The 8,760-nt window shown below is 30.7% G+C and overlaps 2 pseudogenes; one reads left to right on the top strand and one right to left on the bottom strand.

Annotated features, from left to right (window-relative positions):
* The first annotated feature begins 3,403 nt into the window (after nt 1-3,403).
* On the top strand, nt 3,404-4,228 carry LOC107472518 (lectin-like; annotated as a pseudogene).
* A 2,351-nt stretch (nt 4,229-6,579) lies between these two features.
* LOC107472519 (methylecgonone reductase-like) lies at nt 6,580-8,472 on the bottom strand (annotated as a pseudogene).
* Nucleotides 8,473-8,760: the final 288 nt, after the last annotated feature.

Raw genomic sequence — 8,760 nt, 5'->3', positions numbered from 1 at the left:
AGAAAGCTGCAAATCCGTGGTAAGTTCAGCTGCAAAATTATTTATTTCACATCCAAACTTCTAATGGGCATAACTCAATCGTTTTAAATCATTTTCCTTCCGTTCTTCAAACGACATAAACATCACGAATCCAATTTTCATTTTAAAAGAAGTTGGAATCAATTTAGGGGTTCAGAAGCCAAGTTAAAGCATGCCGAAATTCGGCCGAAAACCAACTTTAGAAAAATGCTTCAAACCTCTTTTTCATTCAAGGTTTTCATTTCATACACTACCAAACTTATCAATACCATCATCATGTACCAACAACAACACTCAAATAAACTTTACATCATCTCATCATCCACCATTCAATAATATTACATAAATTCCATATTCATCACTCTTCCTTCAATACATATATAACCATATAATCAATGATTCTTCCTTCAATACACATATAACCATATGATCAATAATTCAAATCACCTACAAGCTAATTGGATCCTAAAACATCAGAAATTAAAGGAATTCAACATCTCTTCTAATATTTCAAAAAATTGGGAAAAAGAGTGGCTAAGAGTAATTAGTGGCTTACCTAAGAAATTGTTCCAGTAGAAATATAGAGCTCGACATGGTGAACGCGTGGCTGCAAACGGTGCAGCAATCGGAACTCGGACGGAAGAGTTTCGGCATGTTGAAGGTTGCTGTTAGGTTTTGGCGTTCTCTTCCTCCCTGGCAGCGTTCAGCTTGCTTCAGCTGAAATGAAGAGAAGAAGAAGTGTGGGTCCATTTAGAGGTTGGCCCAGTTAGGCCTATGGTTCAGTTTGGGTTCGGTTCAACTGGTTCGGTTTGTTCGGTTTAATTTTGGGCCATTTTTTTCGAAATTGGTGTCAAAATTCTCGTTTTGATGAGCTCTATCCTAATTTAATATAATATTCATATTTCTAATCTTTCTTATTAAAAAATAATTTATTGATAAATTATCTATTAATTTAACGGGGTTTACACATATAATAAATGATCTGCATTTTAATTCAGATATATATATATATATTATTTTGAAAAAAATGTATAAAAAGAAATAATGTATTTACGTGATTATATTTTTGTAATAATCTGACTTTGTATACAGTTTTAATATTTTTAATTGCGTAAGTTTGATTAGTTTAGGTCTCACTAATATAAGTAAATATATAATGTGATAGGCTTGTATTTAGAATTATATTATTTATTCTGTTTTCTAAAAAAATAATAAAGTTAATATTTCTATGTATTATATATAATATTTTAAATAAATTATATTTTTAAAATATTTTGATAAAAAAGTATATTATATAATTATATTTTTAACAAAAATAGTTAGTTAATAAATTTGAATATAATAATCTAATTATTTGTCAAATAATATAAAAAAATCTTAATTATTTTATATTTTTATGTAATAGTTTAAAACATTATTTTAATATAATTTTTGAATATTATAAAATTTCTTGCATAATAATTAATTTTAATGAATAAAAAATACTATTTTTTGTCTTTAAATGTTTTATATTTAATTATTTAAGAGTGAAAGATTCTGTTACTATTTAAAATATTATGTATTAAAGTATTGTCATTTAAAATATTTATTTATGAATTAGAATATTTTATATTTATTAGAGTCCATCAATACTTTTCTTTTATATTAACCTTTGATTTTTATCAAATAAAATCTAATAATTTATATAAACATAGCACATTCAATAAACACATAATTATTGTGCTCATTTTAGACATATCCAAAATTTAGGATTGCGATGGGCCTTGGAAGAACAAACAATTGTTATATTATAAGAACTTCATCAAGCATTAATAAAGACTAAAAATCCAACAGATACATCAAAGCACGTTGATTTCTTTTTTTTTTCGTTAAGTCTTAATTTCATATCTTCGGATTTTGATTTTGAGTCTTTCTATTTAAAAAAAAAAGGCACATTTTATGATAAAGATTTTAATAAAAAAAACAAAGGAAAGAAAAGAAATGAGCATAGGAAGAAATTGAAGCTTCTTTTATCTTGGAATAGAACGATTTGGATTCATTTATATTTTTTGTTATCTTACAAATATGCAGATCGAATCGGATTGGATCAAAATTTAAAAATTACGGATAGTGAATTCGATACGATCTGATAATTTTATTGCAGACCGGATCGATATTTTGACTATATCTGATCCGATCGAATTCGCGTTCGTCCCCATTTTAAATTGGTATTTATAATCCTTCATTCTTTTATACTGAAATTAATTCATTCTTTTAGAATTAACAATAATTAAACTCTAAATCTTTAAATCATTAAAATTTTGATACTATATCATAATACTACATTACTATTTCATTATCTCAAAAACATAACAAAATTAAAACAACACAAATAATTATATCTCTATCAAAAGAGTTAACCACTTATGTAAATAAAAATTATAAAATATGAACTTATATAAGATTATCATCATGTGCAATATACTTGTCCAAAAAATTCCGATGTAATACATTTTTTAACATAACAATTAATTATAAATAAAAATCCAAATAATTTGTGATCAATTTTAACATAACAAGTCAATTTTCTTTTCTTTTCTTTCGTTTCTTTTTATTTTATTTTTGTGGGTTTTGTCCTAGTTGGTTGATTCTTTCTTTTCAGTAAATATCATCATACCGAAATTTCAAATTTCTTTTTTGTTATTAACTTATGATTTGTGATCAATTTTCTTATAAATTACATATTTAGTTAAAAGATTATTTAAATAATGTATATTAAAATGGGATCATTTTAAAAAATATATATATTTCCCTAAACATGATTCAAAAGAAAAAGGTTCATTATTTTTATTTCTGTATTTTAAAAAGTATAAAATATTTCAAATCAAAATAAATTTTAAAACAAGACATATTTCTATGTTGCATTAAATATTCAATGTTCAAGAAATAGTTTAAGAGAAATAATAATCAAACCAAAGAAATGAACAACAAAATTAAATAATCCCGAGATATTATTAAAGAAAAACCCACGCGGAGTATGGTTGGAATCATAGGATTAAAAATAATTTAATTTGTAGTGTAGTATGTATAAATAAATAAGATTGGAGAGACTATATTAGCACGGTCTTATTATAATAAGTCTAGTTTAAGGGCTCTTAGATTATAATAATCCTTTATAATTTGACAGCTTATGTTAAAAAATCCATAATTGAATCTGAATCACGTGTGTTTTACATAGAAGCATTGATGAGGCTAGAGGGTGACACCATATATGTTACCGCATGGACGTGACGTATTGTGTTAATGGTTGTTAGAGGCCATGCATACGAAACTACGTACCTAATTAAGAAGCTAATAAGGTGTACTTACTCCAATCGCCACACTATAAATACCGAGCTGCTGTGGTAGGCTTGGCATCCCAACCCAAACTCACATCTCATTTCATTTCCAAAAACTACAAAGCCATAGCCATGGGTGTCTCATTTAACTTGCACAAATTTGCCCCCACGAACTCCAAAGAGATCAAATTCCAAGGAGATGCAACCATTACGGATCACAATGTCATTCGACTCACCAACTTGGACAGCGATGGCAACCCACTAGGAAACAGAGTTGGCCGAGTTTTATTCTCCGACCCTGTGCACCTGTACGACCACAGTGGTTTCCGAGCAGGCTTTGAAACCACCTTCGTCTTTCGCATCTCAAAACCGTACAGTAGTGAATTTGCTCCCGGACCTGGTGACGGTCTTGCCTTCTTCCTTGCTAATGCTGACACTGAAATTCCACCTGAATCTTCTGGGAAGTTTCTCGGCCTCTTTAACGATGCATCTGACAAGATTGTTGCTGTTGAATCTTTCTTACGACGTCGACTTGAGCACTAAGCTTCCTCAAAAGGTTGCGGTAGGGCTATCTGCTTCAACTGGGCAATACTCGCAAAATACCGAGATCTTATCTTGGACTTTCAAGTCCAACTGAAGAGGAACAACGATGACTATTAAATAAGGCGACCCTCTTCCTATCTTATCGCCAGATTGTGTTGTGTTTTTAATTTTAATTTGAGTAAATAAGGACAAGCCTACTAGTCTTTAGTTTGTCTCAGTAAGTAATATGCCACTACGGATAAGGCAAGGATAGTCCACTGTTGTTATTGGTCTCTTCAATGTGCATTTCGTCCATCTTTCTTTGTTTGGGTTTAGTTTGTTGTCTTCAATGATATATGCTTGCTTTTCTTTGTGTTTGTGTTTCTGTTTTCTTTCCTTTTTTCCTTCTTTTAAAAAGTAATATAAAATATCGTTTTGAATAGATTATAATTTTAGATAATTACATTGACAAATGATCAAGTGTCAAAAGTTAATGAGTTAGAGCGACAAAATATTTAAGATATCAAACTGAATATACGATGAAGCTTGATAGTTATTTTTATACAGTTTTTACATCTCTAATCACTCACAACTAGAAAATGGATTAATACGACAGATTTACAGACGGATTTGATCTTTATTATAGACGAATTTTTGGTTACCGATGAAATTACCGACAGATTTTGTCCCTCTGTAAAAGTCCCGTCGAAAATTATTTACCGACGGATTTTTTTCCGTCGAAAAATTACAGACGGATTTTTACCACTTACCGATGGATTTTCCCTCTGTAAATTTTCTATCCATTTCCCAAAGGCGACGAACTTTCCGACGGATTTTTCGTATGTAATTACAGACTGATTTTCAGACGGATTTTCCGTCTGTAATTACAGACAGATTTTCCGACGGATTATCCGTCTGTAATTACAGACGGATTTTCAGACGGATTTTTCGTCTGTAATTACAGACGGAATTCTGACAGATTTTCTGTCTGTAATTTGAACTTTGGAAAATCATCCCACGTTTTGATTACAAACAGAAAATCCGTCTGTAAATCCGTCAATAAGGTAAAATAATTTTTTTTATTTTTCTAATTACAAAATAAACTTGTTTTCGTACAAAATAAATATAAATTTAATACAACTTTTTATCTAATTTGTATTCGAATATTTATAATATTTCAAAAAATAAACAAATTCATCGTATTATGAAGTACTATAAACAAGCAAGTCAATATAATTCAAAACATAAACAAAATGTATTGATCATTAACTATAATTCCTAGTATATTGTTCAACGATACTAAAACTATCAGCTATAGTCTTCAGTGTCATCTTCATCCTCATTCGAAGACATTGAGGGTGGCGGTGGTGGCGGTGGTAGTGGAACTGCACTAGAACTACTTGACGCTCTAACCTTCTCAGAATAGCTAACATAAGCGCTTGTGTGGCTGAAACTTGAAAGTATTTGTTCATCTACTTCTTCTTTGATTTGTTTGCATTGGACTGAGCATATGCAGTTCCTGGTGTCAAAAAATAGAACATGGACAGATTTCAGAAGCCTAGTAATATTTTATAGCATAAATACAATCGCAAGATCACATACAAACTGTAAATTGCATGTTTATGAATGCTCCTCTTTAGAAGATTTATTTCTAAATGTGAACACCACCTAATTAAACTTGCCAACTCTCCATTGAATCTTATTTCAAAGAAGGCCTAAGATTTTTCAGTGACTTTGGGTTAACAGAAAATAAAACAAATTAAGGGTTGGATTTGAAGTTATCCACATTTGGTGTCAAATATAAAACAAGAAGCAAAAACAGATAGTCAATGGCAATAACATCCACCTTCCTAATTAAAATAGTTTGGGAGTAAAACCAAATTCAAGCTTTTTCAAATACCATCACCAACAATATGCTCAGACAATTAGAAAGAGACATGATGTACTACCTCTAGGTTCTGAAGAAATTCAGCTATGTTAATTGAACATGAAGGGCATTTCATAACATTCTTCTGTGCTCGCAAGGTGCGCCCACCTTCGCTTCCCCTCTTTCTGATAAAGCTTTTGCCAGAAAAGGCACCCTCCAAACAGGATTTGCAGAAGTTGTGGCCACAAGGAGTTGTCACAGGGACGCTCAACACCTTGCGACACAAGAGGCAAGCAAACTCCGCAAAATTGATGAAGCAAGAAGCAAGAAGCAAAATTATATCAACTTAAGAATCTCATACATAGTAATAACTGCAAAGGCATCAAATCAAAATTTGTAGTCTACATGTGATTAAGATTTAACCAAAAGAAAGAAAAAGAAAATCAAACTAATTAATATATTTTTTTTCTTTTTGAAAGAACAAAATAAAATTATCAACTAAAAAATATTAATCTACTAAACTTTTTTATTATATTCAAAATTTATCTAGTCTTTTGAACTAAATGCTAAAGTTTATAAGTAGGAATTAGCTTCTTAAAAATGATATTATTGTCGAAAACACTAAAATTAATATTTTTTATATTCTTAATATATTAAAAGTACATTAGAATAAAAAAAATATATGTGGTCTAACACTTCCAAGTTTAACACTTCCAAGTTTTCTAGTCCTGATAGAAATAAAGAAAACAAAGAAAAGAAGCCAATAATACAAATTTAGTATTCACAACCAAAAAGTGAAACCCAATAAGTATATATTGAGTAGCTAGCTATACAAGTGACAAGTCTACAACTTACGTGAAAACATTTCACATCCATTGTTAGTAAAATTACATCTACTGATATTCAAGTTCGAGAGGGCTGGAAGCTCTGGAAGAAAACAATCAATCACAATATTAACTTGTTGCTTGAATGATTCATTAGTTAATCTTAAATCCAACAAAGGAAGTTCTCTAAAAACTAAAAAGTAATGTAAGTTGGTTCAACCTGAAACCTTCAATTTTTAAATGAATAAGAAGATACACCTAAAGCTCTTTGGCATAGATATTATCAAGATAAACTTATTCCTCCCCCTAAATAAATAAATAAATAAGGTCTGTGAAGTGATTCAACCTGCAAGAGTATCCAAGCATGCAGCTGTTACAAAGCAGCCTTCCAAATTTAACAGAGCAAGATTTTGTAGCCCTGAAATAAGGCAAGAAAAAAAGATGAGCATGAAATTATGAAATTCATTTTCTCTTAAATTGTTAATCAAAAACACTCATACACAAGACATTTAGATGCCATTAACACAATATCAGTGCATTGTGGAAATAAAGATAGTGGCTATATGTTGGAACAGTTCTACAATGCAATGCCCAATACCTTTTAAAAAACGGATGCCAATATCTGTGACTTTACTAGAGAAAATCTCAAACTTTTCAGGTTTGTAAGCTTTGCAGGTAAATTCAATGAAAAATCTGTGCTGTTACTCATCTCACCATGTATGCTTGTGCAGTGAATGTAATAATTAGAATATCAGTGACTTTGCCTCACATACGGAAGAATATGAGACCAACCTGATAGAGGTTTCATATCGACATCTATTATGCAATTACACTACTTCAGATTCAGAGATTCCAACTTGGTTTAACCTGAAAAGCATGGGCCATATCCTTATAGAATAACACAAATTTTTATCCGGTCAAAGTTTTAACCTTAAAATCACAAAAATTATAAGAGAAAATATAGGGGGTAGTTAAAGACAAAGATTGGAGTTGAGTTAAGAAAGAGCACCTGAGGCACACTCTTGTGTCTAGAAGTGGCTATTTCATTAATGATTGGACTCTCCATAACTAAATTAGTACCCCATGATTTTGTGTAAGATCCTAATGGTGACCATGCAGCCAAATGGATTCCTTTCTGCTTGCGAAATTCTCCGAGTTTCCCTTGTTACCATGATGAGCTCATTTCCACCTAAAGTCAAAATTGAATATAGCCACATCATTATTGTCAAAATGGAAAAAAAAAGAAATTATTCAATTTAAAATGGTGCATTCTAATGTGTCTAAATTTTTAACTATTTGACACAAATAATCAAATATAAATGTTGGGCTTTACTCCTTTACCCCTCATCTTTTAAACAAATTAGACACAAATTTTATAGACACCACAAAATTTTTTATTTAAAATATGTATATTTATTTGATAAATTTAATCCTTTTTGGCAAGTGTTGCTATTGAATTTTCTTACTTGATTGACAGCAGGAGGAATAATTGCATTTTCTAAGAGAGCTGTGTGAGTTTTTTAATGCCAAAGTTGCTTACACCAATGAATTTGGCTAAGCCTAATCTTTGACACTCTTCCATGGCTTCCCATGTTCCTTCTATGTCAAAAGGGAAGCAAATCATCCTTTCCTATTTCAAGAACTCCATCAACTTCAGGTTTCAACCTCACTGGCATATGAATCAAGTAGAGGTCTAAATAGTCCAACCCAAGTTTCCTAATCAATTTGAAGAGCAACTATACATCGGTGAGATTATATACAATATATGATATATTTTTTTCTTTTTCAATTACTTTACATACTTGAGTGTGGTCTTGAGAGCTGGAAGGAAAAGGTCATCGTGAGCATTGTTGCACCAAAGTTTGGAAGTGATGAAGGCTTCATGGCGGCTGTTTATGATTCCAAGCTCTAAGGCCTTATCATGCTACAAGTAAGCAGAAGGCAACAGACGCCAGCTGATAGAGCTCATTTGTCTGCATAAACAGGATTATTACTCAACAGCTCAGAAAGACAAAAATGTACAACTGAACAATGGCAATAGCCAAACAAAGACCCGAACTTGCAAAATTTCTATTCAATTGAACCATCAGTGCCATTTTCAAAATATACATGCCCTCTGCATATTGATAATTCATTATTGGTGAAATTTGTATCTATACAAACTAATTTAATATAAAATTGTGTGGCATAACTATACTAATTCTGAAATTTC

This window comes from Arachis duranensis, unplaced genomic scaffold, assembly GCF_000817695.3.
Source record: "Arachis duranensis cultivar V14167 unplaced genomic scaffold, aradu.V14167.gnm2.J7QH unplaced_Scaffold_141522, whole genome shotgun sequence".
NCBI lineage: Eukaryota > Viridiplantae > Streptophyta > Magnoliopsida > Fabales > Fabaceae > Arachis > Arachis duranensis.
The sequence above is the reverse complement of the archived record's forward strand: the minus strand, read 5'-3'. Positions and strand labels throughout refer to the sequence as shown.